The sequence below is a fragment of the Podarcis tiliguerta genome, assembly GCF_965153285.1.
Source record: "Podarcis tiliguerta genome assembly, chromosome: 16".
In the NCBI taxonomy this organism is placed as follows: domain Eukaryota; kingdom Metazoa; phylum Chordata; class Lepidosauria; order Squamata; family Lacertidae; genus Podarcis; species Podarcis tiliguerta.
Genome location: NC_139549.1, coordinates 16795020 through 16811027, shown reverse-complemented (window position 1 = coordinate 16811027; position 16008 = coordinate 16795020). Strand labels below are relative to the sequence as shown.

At 45.9% G+C, this 16008-nt stretch overlaps 1 protein-coding gene across 2 annotated transcripts in view; it reads left to right on the top strand.

The window, feature by feature from the left end:
* The first annotated feature begins 1307 nt into the window (after positions 1 to 1307).
* Positions 1308 to 16008, top strand: part of ARHGEF2 (Rho/Rac guanine nucleotide exchange factor 2) — a 110520-nt gene continuing 95819 nt past the window's right edge. The window contains exons 1-2 of one of the 2 annotated variants that reach the window (XM_083417144.1): positions 1308 to 1522; positions 12692 to 13187. The gene's annotated coding sequence lies outside the window, so the exon portion shown is untranslated. Of the gene's footprint in view, positions 1523 to 12691; positions 13188 to 16008 lie in introns of those variants that run through there. The other variant, XM_083417143.1, reaches the window with a different exon arrangement.

Sequence of the window (16008 nt, the reverse complement as noted above, 5' to 3'; positions counted from 1 at the left end):
ATAGCTCAGCTGGTGGAGCATGAGATTCTTCATCTCAGGGTCTTGGTTTTGAGCCCCACCTTGGGCAAAAAAATACTGCATTCCAGGGGGTAGGACTAGAGTACTCATGTGGTCCCTTCCAACTTCACAATTACAGTGGTACCTCGGGTTACATACGCTTCAGGTTACATACTGTACGCTTCAGGTTACAGACTCCGCTAACCCAGAAATAGTGCTTCAGGTTAAGAACTTTGCTTCAGGATGAGAACAGAAATAGTGCTCTGGCGGTGTGGCAGCGGCAGGAGGCCCCATTAGCTAAAGTGGTGCTTCAGGTTAAGAACAGTTTCAGGTTAAGAACGGACCTCCGGAACGAGGTACCACTGTATATGATTCTGTATGATAATTATAGGATACTGCAAATACAACATAAACTGCATAGAATAATTAGCAAATCGTCAGTAAATTATTAAATTTGTATAATCACCCTTCACCTAAGAATCATAACACAAAACAACAAAAAAGGGAATGCAAAGTACATATATATATATATTTTTAAAGGCACACGTGTTGTGCATATGCAGATGGGAGGTCTGGAGGAAGGGCGGCAGCTTAGCCTAATAGATGCTAATAACAGCCTCTTGTTTCCTTTCAAGAGGAAAGGTGCATGTTCAAATAGTGTACACTTTATTCTTCGTTCCTTTTTTTAAATAAATAGCTAATTGGAAGACCCACAAGGACTATAAAATAGGGTAAACGAACTACACAAATTAGGCCACAAATATGTTTATGATGATGAAATATTAGTTATTATTTACATACATAAGGTTATTTAGACGAATGAAAACGGAAAAAATATCTGGTCTCTGCCCCTAAGGCGCATACATTGGAGCAAACTGGGTGGTAATAGAAACAATAGGTTCTCCCCATTTGAGATGAAGATTGATTTGGATTTCTTGGGTTGTGTTAGCTCAAGACGACCCTCCTCCATCTCTCTCTCCTCTCTAAGGTACACATGATTTGTGCGCTGTCCCCTTTAAGTTATGAGTGCCTCTGTTTCTCAAGCTCGGAGAGGACCTCTTTCTTCTGCCTTCCCATCTCATTGGCAGGTCCTGGGGCGCATATAAAACCCTGGAGAATTGGCATGGCGGGAGCCGGGGGAGGGGAGATGGACCCTAACCTGCTTGCAGGAGTAGCAGAAGTTTCCCCCCTCGGGGCTGTGGCTGCAAAGAGCCCTCAGGCGGAAGGAAGGGCAAAGGGTTAACTCCGAGGAGGATCTAAACGCAGGGCGGCTGTTCCTGGTTTATTTAGTGTCAGGAGAGGAGGAGGCTGGAGCAGAGGAGAGGAAGAAAGGGAAAAGGCTGGGAAGCAGAACTCAAGCTGGGAGGTGCAAAAGGTGGCTTTTGGTTCTGCACAGGGACACCTGATATCCTGGTTAATTTCACCCTTTTCCACCCCCCCTGAAACTCCAGAGCAGAAGCAATCCTGGGGAGAAACTGAGGAATTGAGCTGATGGGAGAGTGGCTTGCGCCCTCTTCTGCAAAAGGTACGTTTTGTGGGGGCTTGTTTGTTTGATTTTGCCTTCTCCCTCCCTTTTTATAAATGGGCTTCAGGTGGTGATGCTCTCCTGTTCTCTTGGCAGCAAAACAAAGTTTAATTATTATTATTTTGGGGGGGGGACGACCCCAGAGATGCCAGAAGTTTGAGGGCGGCCCGGAGTTATAGCTTCTGACCTCCCTGGATTGGAAGCTTTTGCTCCTTAAGATCAGCCACGCAGGGCTGGTTGTAGCAAAGGCACTCTGCACGTGCCCAGAGGTCTTTTTTCGTGACGGCTTCACGGGGGTTTGGCTTCAGTCGTGACTCTCTTTCAAGGCTTAGCCCTAGAGCATGTGGAAAAGGATGGTTGTGTCTCTCTGAGCATGGGCAGAGTTCTTTTCACAGAGTGAGCTGTGCCTTCATTCTCTAATGAGAGATGTAGGTCATGTATTGTGAGGCTGAGGTGGGCAGTACCTGAATATGAGTTTGGAAAGATTTTATGTTGGTTTGTGGGTCTGTGATTATTATTTTTTTAAACTGGTTCTTTGGCAATGTTCCTGATTTGTTGTTGTCGGAGGTTTGTTGTGGTTTCTTAAAAACCTTCCTTCTGAGCTGTTCTCCTGTCTTCAAGATTTTCATATAGTTACTTCCTCTCTAACCTTTACCCTGTGTCTTGGGACTGTAAAGCGGAGTTTGCATCCTGTTGGCTTTTGGAAATAAGCTGATGCCTCCTTGGAGAGCCACAGAGTGGTATCATGGATATGCCAGCTTGCTGTGGAGGGAAATGCACTCTGCACATGCTAAGGGGCACCCTCTATTATCCTCCACACTGATGCTGAAGATAATCTGCTTTCTTTCCCCAAGGCAGGTGGTGGTGGTGGGGAGAGAAATAGGAAAGCTTTAGGATATTTGATACAAGACAAGCCTAAAGAATCAGGCTTGATTCCATCGGTTCATTTTAAGACTTCTGTGCTGCTTTACATAACTCAGTTGCTCTCACAAGTGGTGTACAAATTCCAGAATGAACGTAAGGACATTTGAGACAGTCACCCTTGAAAAATGAATAAGGAGAAATTAATTCAAACATGGCAGTTAATAAAAGTCACATGAAAGATGGAGCAAGCTTGTTTTCTGCTGCTCCAGGGGGTAGGATGTGAACAATGGATTCAAAGGAGATTCCAGCTAGAAGTTAGGAAGAACTTTCTGATGCCAAGAGCTGTTTGACAGACTCTCTTGGAAGGTGGAGGGCTCTTTCCTACATTGGAGGTTTCTAACCAGAGGTTGGATGGCTATCTGTTAGGGGATTCTTTAGCCACGATTCCTGCATTGCAGGGGGTTGGACTAGATGATCCCGAGAGTCCCTTCCATGTCTGCAATTCCATAAGAACAGATGTTGTACTAGATGGGCTATTAGCCGGACCCAGCAGGCTCCTCTTAAGTTCCTATATGCTGCAACTGCAGCATCCTGTGAGTGACAGGTAGCCATCCAGCCATATTTCCAACTACTACTACTGTGGTTTAAACCACTGAGCCTCTTGGGTTGCCGATCAGAAGGTTGGCTGTTTGAATCCGCACAATGGGGCGAGCTCCTGTTGGTCTGTCCCAGCTCCTGCCAACCTAGCAGTTTGAAAGCACACCAGTGCACGTAGATAAATAGGTACCGCTGCGATGGGAGTGTAAATGGTGTTTCCGTGCGCTCTGGCTTCTGTCACGGTGTCCTGTTGCGCCAGAAGCAGTTTAGTCATGCTGGCCACATGACCCAGAAAACTGTCTGTGGAAAAACGCTGGCTCCCTCAGCCTGAAAGTGAGATGAGCACCGCAACCCCGTAGTCGGCTTTGACTGGACTTAACCGTCCAGGGGTCCTTTACCTTTACTTTACTATTAATACTAATTTTTTTATTTATACGCCACCTTGGGATACTTCCAGCAAAATATAAAAACACCGTAAAGCATCAAACATTTTTAAAAAAACTTCCCTATACAAGGCTGCCTTCAGGTGTCTTCTAAAAGTTATATAGTTATTTATATCCTTGTCATGGAGGGTGTTCCACAGGTGTTCCAGAGAAACTCCCAATGCCAAGTAGCTTTTGCGGTTAGGAATCTTCTCCTCAGGTTGATCTGAAATCTGCTTCCTGGCAATTTCCGCCCACTGGGTCTCCTCCCGGCTCCTGGATCAACAGAGAGCAGGTCTGCTCCACCTTTTGCATGACCCAGGTCTCTAGGTAGTTGAAGGCAAGCTGCTTTGCCTACCCTCATCTCCTCTTCCCCTACCCCAGGCAAATATTTCAGCCTTTCCTCCCTTAGGATGGGGTTTTCCAGTTGCCTCTGCTGCTGTTTGCCATTTTAAAATTCTGCCCTGCTGGAGAGTTCTGTTTAAACTGAAGGTTTAGCTCTTCCGGTGTTAAGAGATATTGACCTATGAGAGATATTGGCCTTTCATTTTTATTTTTTATTTTATAGGCTGTGCACACATTAGATTAGCTGTTGCTTGAAGATAATCCCGGGGGTGCAAATTTAGAGCACTGGGGTTCCCTTCTTGAGGATTTCCAGTTTTGAATAAAAAAGCAAGACTGAGGTCAGGGCACCACTTTACACCATTTTGCGGTTCATCTGGTGAATGGTTTTACTCTGTTGTGTGGGCATAAGCTGAGGGCAGAAGAGCAGCCCTCACAGCAAATCACACTTGGGCACATTTGAGGTTAATGTTTCTCTTCTCCTATTCTGATTTGAATCTGGACTTCATTTGCTTACTAATGGGGGGAAATGTTTCCCTGCGAAAGACCTTTAGAAATGGAAATCTGGTTGCTTGGGCAACTGAGGGCCTTGTTCTCCACACCGAAGTGGGTCCACTTTCCTGTGGGGTTCGTCCCCTGGTGAATTTTTTGCATTCTCCTTGAATGATCCTTAGGAATAACCACCTCCATGTTGCCTCCAAGGATGGGGCTTTGTCTGGCAGTAAAACAAAGTTTTTAAAAAACCACATCCGCTGCTCCTAGAGGTCTTAAGACAAGAGATTTAGAGTTGCCACACAATTATAATTATTGGTGGTGTTTTCGATGCTCTTCATATTACCTGTACAGTTCAATATTTATGTACTTATTTCATAAAAATTATATACTGCTTGATTGTAAAAAATAACCCCCAAAAACTCAAAGTGGTTTACAAAAAACTGCCCATAAAATTATCAATAAGAAAAATTTAACAACAACAATCCAAAACTTCCAAAAAGCTAAAATAGCAAGAGGCTAAAAACAGATTAAAACTAAACTTTTGTTGAGGCTTGTCTAAACAAAAACGTTTTTAGCTGGCGCCGAAATGAGTACAGTTTCCTATTGGAGAGGGAGCAATACCATCTGTTTTAGAATCAGAGAACTGGAAAGGGGTCTGAGGGTCATCTAGTCCAACCCCCTGCAATGCAAGAATCACAGCTAAAGAATCTCTGACAGACGGTCAGCCAACCTCTGTTTGAAAACCTCCAATGAGGGAGAGTCTACCACTTCCCGAGGGAGTCTGATCGTCTGATCCACTGTTGAAAAGCTCCTGCCACCATAACGTTCTTCCTCATGTTTAGTCAAAATTTCGTTTCTTCTAATTTGAATCCATTGGTTTGAGTTCTTCCCTCTGAAGTAGCAGAACGCAAATTCACTTCTTCCATGGGACAGCAGATAACTGATGGCGGCTATCATATCACCTGTCTTGCATGAAGCAAGTCCCCAGGTTGGATTCTGGCACTGCCAATTGATATAGGGTTGCCATATGTCCAGAATTTCCCGGACATATCCGCAAACAATGTCCGGGCAGAAATCACTGAAATCTCCAGGAAAATAGCTCAAAAACGTATTTTGCAAGAAAAACTTCGGCAAAAAAAAAAAAAAAAGAGCTTTGCCCCCCTCAAAACCTGTGTGTGGATTTTCACTTTTTGAAACATGACAACCTTAAATTAAAGGGGTTGGATAGCCAGTGATGGGAAATACCTTTTTGTACCTGGGAGAAAATTTTGGATGAGATGGGCTCGTAGCCTGGCTCTGTATAAAGCAGTGTGATAGATAGTGTGGCATTGTTTTGGCATTGTCCATAAAAACAAAGAGGAGAGATTTGTTCTTAAAATCTGCATATGCTGATTTATATGTACATAGGCAAACTTAAACAGGACTATAATAAATCTGAGGAGGGGAAGAAGTCTGGGGTCTGCCTGGCTGCTCGGTTTGCCATCCAGGTGCTGCCGCCTCTATATGGGCAATGCCAGGGCTACCTCTCTCCACTTCCTGCGGTTCTTGGCCTTTATTTTAAACCACTCTTGGACTGGGCGGGCCTTCAAAGATGGGGCCGCCCCTGTAAAGTAGGTCAGCACTTCACTCTGTTTGCACGTTCAGCAATAATAAAACAATTAAAATACAGTACTGGCACAGTAGTAAAGGCAACATTTAAGTGGATCAATACGTTCTTTATTAGTATTTTACGGCAGTATTACCATAGGAGAAAAGTGGGGAGGGTTTGTTGGAAGATCCAGGACGGAGAAAAGAAAGCCCTTCCGCATGCAACACAAAGTTAAACTGTGGAACTCTCTTCCACAGGAGGCAGCGATGGCCACCAACTTGGTTGGCTTTAAAAGAGAATTGGACAAATTTGTGGAGGAGGGAGCTGTCGTCAGCTGCTAGCCACAACGGCTCTGCTCTGCCTCCACGATCAGAAGCAGCAATGCTTCTGAAGACCAGTTGCTGTTTGAATCTTGTAAACTGCCTTGTGTATAGCAATGTAGAAAGTCGGCATAGCACAAACTAAAAGTGAAATGAAACCTGTGCCCTGTGACTTAAGGAGGTTAGGGTCTAAGCCAGGGGTTGCTACCTTTTCAGATATGTCGGCAGCATTGTATTTTTGGGGTGGGTGCCCCCTCCTGTCATTTCTCTCCCCTGGATTAACCTCTCCCTGAAAAACAGAAGGAGAGGAAATGGACACGCACACACATACACACACGTCACTTTTCCACGGGATTTGGCCAGTAGCATCCATTAGCATTGTCCATGGAGTTTTCTTGGCAGGGATACTGGAGTGGCTTGCCGGTTCCTGCTCCAGGTGGATCATGTTTGGTCAAAACTCTCCACTATGACCTGTCCATCTTGGGTGGCCCTGCATGGCATAGCTCATAGCTTCTCTGAGTTATTCAAGCCCCTTCGCCACGGCAAGGCAGTGATCCATGAAGGGGTCCATTGACGGCACAAGGAGAAGGGGCGACAGAGGATGAGACGGTTCGACAGTGTTCTCGAAGCTACCAGCATGAGTTTGACCAAAACTGTGGGAGGCAGTGGAGGACAGGAGTGCCTGGCGTGCTCTGGTCCAGGGGGTCACCAAGAGTCGGGCACGACTAAACGACTAAACAACAACATCCACTAGCATTCATCTGAGCCATGAAAAGCCCATAGAGCTGAAAGAGGAAGTGGGAAAGAGAGTCACTCTTCCCCACTTCCTCCTTCAGCTCTGGATACTTTTTAAAGGGAGGAAAAAATAGCCCTTTTCACTGTCTCATGACTCAGAGGCTTCATGGATGCTGGACTGGACCTCAAGGGTACCACTGTACCCACAGGCGCCATGTTGGGACACAACTGAAAGAGGACGGGCAGGAGATAAGGCAGGGTAATAAGGGGCTGTAATTACTGTTGCGCATCAATGGCCTGTTCTCAGTTAATGCAGCTCTTGCTGCTGGTGGTTCGAATGGTGTGACCCTGGTGATGTGGTTGCAAAAAGCATCTTGATTTCCTGCTCCTTTTTACCCTAGTAACAATGTGAATAGCCTCCAAAAACTGAGGAGCCGAAGAGCATTTGCCTTGCACGCAGAAGGTTGCTAGGTTCAATCCCCAGCGTCTCCGGGTACGGTTGGAGGGGAGTCCTGCCTGACACCCTGGAGAGCTGCTGCCAGTCAGTGCAGACAGTATTGAGCTAGATGGACCAATGGTCTGACTCAGTATAAGGGAGCTTCCTATGTTCTGCTGTATGCTATGCCTCCAGCCAAACCCAGACAGTTTTCTCAAAGTGTGCTTCTTTTGGGAGAGGGGGGTGTTGAGCGCTTGCAGTCTACCTCCTTTATGACCCTCCCATTAGCCTCCTCTTGTGAGGAGGGGGGTTAACAGGGCAAAGATTTTAGTTGCAGGGCACAGATCCTGAGCGGCACACGCCAGCCGTCATAAACGAGCAGGGTGATGAATGCATTATGCGTTTGTGTTGCAAGGGAGTAGGTGAAGAATGCTTCAGCGATCTGGGGCAGGGAGTGGTGAATGCTGGAGTCTTCCTCCTCTGCCGTCCGTTATCTACAAGGCCTGGCTTCCATTAATCCTGCCAGTGTTTTGATTTGAGATTTTTCAGGCATGATGCATCAGCGTTCAACGGCAATTGCAGTGTCAGGGAGTAACTCTCTCTTACACGTGGATCCGTTGTGTGTGAAGCAATGGAGGGGCAGAGTTTTTGCCTGGCTGCTTATCTTTCCGTTCTAAGCCAGCTTTGCAAATTCTTGCTTTGTCACCTGTAGCGTTAGAATCCTGCAAAGGAGGAAACAAGCTGGAAGAGAGCTAGTTTTATTCCCTCCTTTTCTGGCCAGTGATGTGCCACAAATAACTAGCATAGTTGCATCTGGCCTCCTGGACTTGTGGGGCACCTCCCCTGCATTCTAGATTACGCCTACGTTATCCAGGGTATAAACAGTTGCTTGATTCTATCGAGAGCAGTGTTTTAGCCTCGTACAACAACCCTGTGAGGTAGGCTAGGTTGGGAAATTATCACCACCCAGGATCAAGTCAAGTCATTTCTCGAACCTTGATTTCCTGCATCCAAGCACAATACAGCATATTGTGCTGTACACAATATAGCATATCAAGCTGCCACAAGTCAGGAGTGTAGGTAACTCAAGGCAGTGAACCAAGCCCCACAAACAATGAGTAAAAGCAGCGCCTATGAGCCTGGAAACTAAAAAAACAAACCCTGATGATAACTTTATTTTATTTATCCACCCTTCCAGTGTGAGTCACAACAATTTATAAGAGCTGTTCAGCAGTGGAATTGGACTCTTTTGAAATATGGTGGGGTGGACACTCCTTCAGTGAAGGTTTTTAACCAAGTGTTGGATGGCCTTCTGTCAGAGATTCTTTAGCCGTGAGTCCTGCATTGCAGGGGGTTGGACTAGATGACCCTCAGAGTCCCTTCCGCCTCTACAATTCTGTGATTCTAAGGCTTTCTCCTTCCTTATCTTTGAATTCCACTCACAATCCTCTTTCAATATTGTTGTTCTTTCTTTTGACATTCCTTGAGCCTAGGCTTCAAGAGTTATTTACATTCCGGCAGAAGTGAGAGTTTTGTTATGTACTTTTCCTCCTCTTGCCTGGCACATTTCTCTCCCCCCTCTCCGCCCCCCAACCCACTTTTTTGTATTGTAACACAGACTTCTTGGCCACCCCTACCTCTTACAGGAGATGGGTGGGCTGGTTTGGTCAGACCTGCTGTTGGTTTCTTAATTCTTTTCTTGTTGCGTTGAATTTGTCTGGAAGGCTAATGAAAGCTCAGGGACCATTGCGTCTGATTGTTGGTGATCAATGTGTCCCATTAGAAGAATAGAATTGTAGATCTGGAAGGGACCCCATTAGATTTTCTTAAGTCCAGGCAGTGTGTGGCTCCAATGATTTGGGACTTAATCCCTCTGATACACCATAAACACACACACACCAAGGGTAATTCTTTCCCCCTGTGGCAAATATCTCAATTACCCTCCAGGATCAGGGGCAATATTTCTCCAAATTTCAGTTGCTGAGTTCCAGAAGCTTGCAGGCTCCTGAGAGGCACCTGGCTGCCCACTTTCGAAAAAGGGTGCCGTGCTGTGATGGAGCTGGGCTTTGCTTATCATTTTATGCCCCACTCCTGCCTTTGGGGCATGCCTAGTTGTCATTAGGGCGAGCGCCAACCGTTTGAAACCAGTTCTGATGTTGTGGTTTCCTTCCAAGACCCTCAAGGATGATACTCTTGCCGTGGTTCTCTTTTTACTGGAAGTCCTTAACCCAGCAGTTCCCAGAAAGAGTTGCCAATGAGTTAAATAAAGTCACGAGAAGCTCCTGGATGCCCACCTTCAGGGGGGAGTCTGCCTGCTGCATCTCCGCGTGAGTTGCTGATTTCCCCAATCAGCCTTCACTGGATGGATAATTCTGTGTCTCTGTGCACCGGGAATATGTAGGTCATTCAATGATTCCTGATTCCGCCTCCTCTGCTGTCACAGAAGACAGGGAGGAGGTGAAAGTCTGTGGCTGAGTGGTAAGACACATGCTTTGTGTGCAGAAGGTTCCAGGTTCAATCCCCAGCAGTATCTCCAGGTGGGGATGGGACAGACTCCTGCTTGAATCCTGGAAAGCTGTTGCCACTCAGAGTACTGAGCTAGATGGACCCAATGGCTTGACTTGCTGTGAAGTGGCTTCAGATGACCCTATGACTACTTATCAGGTCTCTGTATGAGTCACCACCCTGGGGAGTGTCCTTATCCAGTCAGGAGGCAAGTCCAGGTTAGCAACTTGGGTAGACACACAATAAGTGTGGCTTTCCCTTCTCTCCCAGGACTGGCAATTCTTACTCTAAAATGCAGATCTTGAAGGGTGTCTCTTAAATTTCCATACGAAGACTAAAATAGCATTTCAGTGTTGAGATATTTTGAGGGCAACTCTGGACTGAAAGCAGCCGAATGTCTCAAAGCGACTTTGAAAAGCCTGGATGTAGCAGGAAGCATGGAAGGAAGTCTTCTTGTTGGTTGGTTGGGTGGAGAATTAAAATAGCTCGTTATCGTGTATGGCTTTTGCTACAAAGGAATGATAGAAATGTAAAGCGACTGACCAAGAATCATGAGTTCAGCTTGGAACAATCTTAAAACTGTGTTCACTTCTTGGCTGTTTCTGTTGTGGTTGTTTTTAAACTCCTGATTGGATTTTCTTTGCCTCAGTGTGAGCTTAACAGGCCCTTACAAATTTGTTAGGTCGGTGGACAATCATTACTTTATCTATTTTAATATGTTGCCATCCTTCCCTTTCTCTAAGGACAGTGTGATTCCATCCCTTTCCTCTGTGATTCGGTCAGCAACCCTGTGAGGAGTCTCTAACAAGCTTTGTGGCCAGGGACTTGAACCCAGGCCTCCCTGGTCCTAGTCCAATACTCTACACTGCACTGGCTACATTTTAGAGGTTTTGCTCTCACATTTTAGAAGGCTAGTTCTTCTCACATGGGGTCCGTACCTGATGCACACTTCTTGGGATAAGCCCCCATGAAACCCCAGATGTTTGAGGACTGGCAATTGTACAGCTGTAGGAAAATGCACTTTGCAGATGTTCAGAGGCACACCTGCCCGTATAAACAGTTCACACTCATTCAGGACAGGCCCCCTAGTAAGATCTCTGACTCAATTTGCTTTGTGGGTGATTGTAAATCCACTTAAATCGTCCTACAAGTCAGAGGTCATACTTGACACCCAAATAATAAAAAAGGTATGTAAAGCCCCCCACCCCATCCAAGTTTAAGTGCATGTGGGAAAATGGATTTGTGTACAATCAAAATGACTCCAAAAGTTTGTGTGTGTTTTACTAATTTAATAACACAGTAGCTACTTTTGAGATGGTTTAAGTTGATAAAGCCAATCCAGTATTGTTGTTCGGTTTTAGATTTCCATATAAAGAACAAAGCAATAAATCAATGCAAAGCTTAAAAAGTGCATAACATCAGCGGGCACCTCTAGACTGTATTCAGCCGCTTTCCAGATCTTTGGGATTCCACATTTAAAGTGTCCTAAGCCTGTGTACACACCACTAATTCAAAGCATGTTTAAAGCGCACAATTTCCCCGCAAAGAATGATAGGAACCATAGTTTGTTACAGGTGCTGGAATAGTCACTCTATGATGGGTGTGCAGTACAGGGCAAACAAAAAACCTCTTGTACCCCCGCTTAGAAAACACAAGACAAGCGGAAATCCTCTTGGACCTGTGCATTTTAGGCATGGCACAAGCAAGGTGTGGACGAGCTCTCATGGCTTGTTTTTCCTTCCCCAAGCAAATTTCTTTTTCCCCTATTGCAGAGAGAGATCCAGAGGGATATACTGGCTCTCCCTTCCCCTCTGCCTGCCATTCCCTTCTCCAGGTGCCCAGCCTGGCGGCATGGCTCCCCTTTGTTATGTACACTTGCTGAGGTTCCCATGGAAGCGCTTCCTCCAAAAGTGGTCAGAGTTGACTCCCTTTCCCCTCTCCTCGGTGCTGCCTTCTGACCTCATACCTCATTATTCAAAGAAAGGATAACACACAACTCTGGAACGCAAAATGATTAACTAGGGTTTTTTGGGCTTTCTTATCAGACGCCCCTCCTCTCTTCCAGAACACCTTTTCTCTACAGAGCTGGTGCTGGGAGTCAGCATGATGGGGCCCCTGCCCACGGCCCACCCTCCAGCAGGGCGCCCACCGAGGAGAGCCCTCCTGGACCTGCTTCCCCTCTCTGGCACTGCAATTTCCTTGCTCATGGGCTCTCTGCCTCGCTGTGTACACCCCAGTCCTCTGAAGCAAAGCATCCTGGGAACTGTAGTTTGTCTCTCACAGATAAACCTTCACATCGTGTGCCACTTTGAACAGTCATGGCTTTCCCCCAAATAACCTTGGGTGATATAGCTTGTTAAGGGTGCCAAGAGTCCCCTAGGAGACCCATATTGCTAAACCATTCGTCTTCATGAATTTGTCCAGTCCTCTCTTAAAGCCATCCAAGTTGGTGGTCATCACTGTCTCCTGTGGGAGGGAGTTCCACAGTTTAACTAAAGAAGCCCTGTTGTGATCTCCTGGGGACAACATGCCAAGCTTGCCTTAACTTGGAGCCCCCAATGTGCTCCCAGTTGGACCCCTCTCAACACACGCACGCACACTCACCAGTGGTTAGATTATTGGACTAGGACCTGGGAGATGAGGGTTCAAATCCGCACTCAGCCATGACCTTGGGCCAATCATTGCCTCTCAGCCTAACCTACCTTCCAGGGTTGTTGTTGTTGTTGTGAGGATTAAATGAGGATGGGGAGAATCATGGACGTCACTCTGAGCTGCTCGGAGAAAGAGGTGGGATAGAAATACGACAATAATAATAATAATAATAATAATAATAATAATGGCAAGCTCTCCTTTCTTAATTCTCAGAACCAGGGCCAGGATTGTGGAGGAAGTGGAGAAACGAAGACGTGGATTTTGAGAAGAGGGACTTGGAGGGGAAGTGGACTATCAGGACGGCAGTGGCCGAAGGAGGCCAACGGTGGGGCAGCCAAGAGCCTCTTTCTGCCCATCTTCCTTCCTCCTTTAAGTTTCCTTACAGCCAAGAGAACCTGAAATAATAGTCCCAAGAGGTTCTCTCCTGGAGAAGATGTCTTCCCTCCTGGCTGCCATGGTCCTCCTCCTCCATAGCTGAACCGTGGGGCTCCCTGACCTTCTGGAGGATTTAGTGCTGATGGTGCAGGAGATAAAGGAAGATAAAATAAAAAAGGACAGGTTCCCACCAGCTGACTGTGGAAACAGGAAAGAAGCTGAGATCATCCTGTTTCCTTTTCTACCCTGAGCCATCCTAGGGGCAGCTGCAATCCTGCCCACAACTTATTTTCGTACTCTGTGGAAGGCACTGGCGGAGAGAGCAGCACAGCAGGTGAGCAGAGGTGAATTATTTGGGCCCTAGGACAGGCTTCCTCCTGAAGCTGGGGGGTGGAGTGGGGTGGAGTTAGGTGGTTCAGGCCTCCTGGAAGATGCAACTATTGTATCCATCCATGGCCACATCCACACTACATTTAAAGCGGTCTCATGCCTCTTTAAAACAAGTCATGGCTCCCCCACTAGCAATTTCTGGGAGCTGTAGTTTGTTAAGTGTGCTGGGAATTGAAGCTCTAGTCATGTTCATGCCCTACATTTAAAGCAGCATCATAGCACTTTGAATAGTCATGGCATCCCCCAAAGAACTCTGGGAGCTGTAGTATGTTAAGGGTGCTGAGAGTTGTGCGGAGACCCCTACTCCTCTCAAAGAGCTACAGTTCCCAGAGTTCCCTGGGAAAGAGGGATTGATTATTAAACCACTTTAGGAATTGTAGCTCTGGGAAGAGAATGGAGGGAGGGTGTCTCCTAACAACTAAGCACCCTTACCAAACTACAACTCCCAGGGGAAGCTGTGATGGTTTAAAGTGGTATCATAGTGCTTTAAATGTATGGTGTGTGTGTGTGGTGCTTCATTCAGAAAGGCTAACACTCTGCCCCAAGGAGTCTACACTTTTAATTTATTTGACTGTGGCGAAAAAAGGAGTTGGGGGGAAAGAGGCAAGGGCAACGTTCCATGGAGGTAGGGGAGGTGTCAGTATCGCAAGGGGGTGAGCAGTTGCCCGAGTGTTTAGACCAGCCCTTTCAAACGTGTTGCCTTCCAGCTGCTTTGGACTACAACTCCCATCACCCCCAGTCAGCAGGGCACCACGCTGGGGAAGACTGGTTTAGACATATGCAGGTATAGTTTCATTTTTAACCTTTCTTGCAAGCCTGAGTTCATTCTGCACTTTGGCCCACCTGACCTTTTCCCCTGCAACTGTTGGCTATTCAAGTATGCTACTATCTTTAATCATTTTTGTGTTATCATTTGGTGATTGTTGTGAGTTAATTAAAACTGTTTGGGTTGGGTATCCTGCCTTGTGAGGTCTTTGCCCTAAAATGCAGCCCTAGGAATTCCAATCGTTATAAATAAATGTATAAAGCAATGTACGGTCTATGCAATGTCATGGGCTTGTTTTCCTTGTTGGGAAATTTGCAACTTTTGGGGTGACCCAACAGGTTCTGCCTTGGGCACTACCTTCACCCTTGCCATTCGGACAGGTGCACTCTTGCTAGGCCCTTGCTGGAGACCCAGTTTCTCCAAAACTATGATCACATCTGACCCCAGCTGGGTTAGAAAGCCGTTTAAGTGCAAGATCAAAGCCAAAGGAATGTTTGAGCAGGACTTTATGACGGGCATCTCTTTGCTGTACAGATTTGGTGCTATGGCTGGGTTAATAAAAGATGTTTTATTTCTAACAACTCGCCTGACTGCAGCCCCAAATCCCATATCTCCCCAAGTGGAGAAATGCTTAGATGAAGGCTAAAATCATGAAGCCGCATTCCTTTTCTGGCATCCTAAAGTTGAGTTACTACAATAGTTTGGTCCCAGTTGAAAGCAGTACATTGTTTCACTCCGTTTTTACATTTCCTCTGTCTAAATACTGGGTCAAGCTAAGCATTCAGGCAATTAGTACTGTAATCAGGCTACCTGAGGAGTGCTTTTAAAAACTTAAAAGCAGCCACAGAGGGTCCCCAATTTGGATTGGGGCATTAGCAGTGGGGGGAGAAGTCTCTGTGACACTTCCCTGGTCTAAATACCTCCCAAAACTCTTAATTCACGTGTAACTCAGACCTTTGTCTCCAGGATCCAGTCTGTTTTGCACTACATCTCCCATCAGCCCCTGCCAGCAGTACCAGAAATAAAGTTGTTCATTAAAATGGTGGCATTGGGCTTTGAATATACACTCATGATCCATTAATGCACCATGCTCTGGGTAGAGATTTGGCGAGCCTCCAGAATTGCTTGTGCAAAACAGAAAATTAATTTGCAGGATTTTAAGAACATAGGAAGCTGCCTTTTACTGAGTCAAGACCATTGGCCTTTCTTACTCAGTATTGCCTACACTGACTGGCAGCAGCTGTCCAAGGTCTGAGGCAGGAGTCTCTTCTAGCCCTACCTGAAGATGCTGTGGATTGAAGTTGGGGCCTTCTCCAGGCAGGGCAGATGTTCTACCACTGAGCTACGGCCTGTATGCAATATGATGTAAATTATACAAAGTTGCTTAGTTTGCAAAACTGAAATTCCAGCTTTTCTTTGCATATCATTTCATTTTTAAAGCACAGTCATTCGAGATGAGTTGGTTACAGGTATAAATATTTTTACAACTTCAATTAAATGGTCTACCCATGGGAAGTTTAGGCCCTCGGAACTACAGGGAGAGGGTTATGTCATGAAATTCTACTCAATATTGATCCAGAGCAGATTCCAATGTATAGTTAGGAGAGTAACAACTTAAACCTGTTGCAGGATTCAAAAAAATAGACCAAAGGCAATGAATATTTCATCCAGCAGAGCTTTACTGCTACTGAGGGCAAATGAGCATAATGGTCACAAATCCAATACATTCAGGATTGGCACTGCCCATTAGAAATCTAGTTGCAGCAGACTTAACTAACTTACAATAACTTACAATAAGTCTAAAATCTTAACACTAAGCATACTACGTGCAGAGCATCACACCAGAAGGAAGAGAGATAGAAAGAGAAACCCAGGCTCCTTCTGTCCTTACTATTGTCAGCATGACCTTGACAGAAGAGATAAGAGAACCAGTTTAAACCAGCTGTTCTCAGCTTCTCTGAAGGAATAACCCAAACATCATGAACCTTCTGCTTGTTTC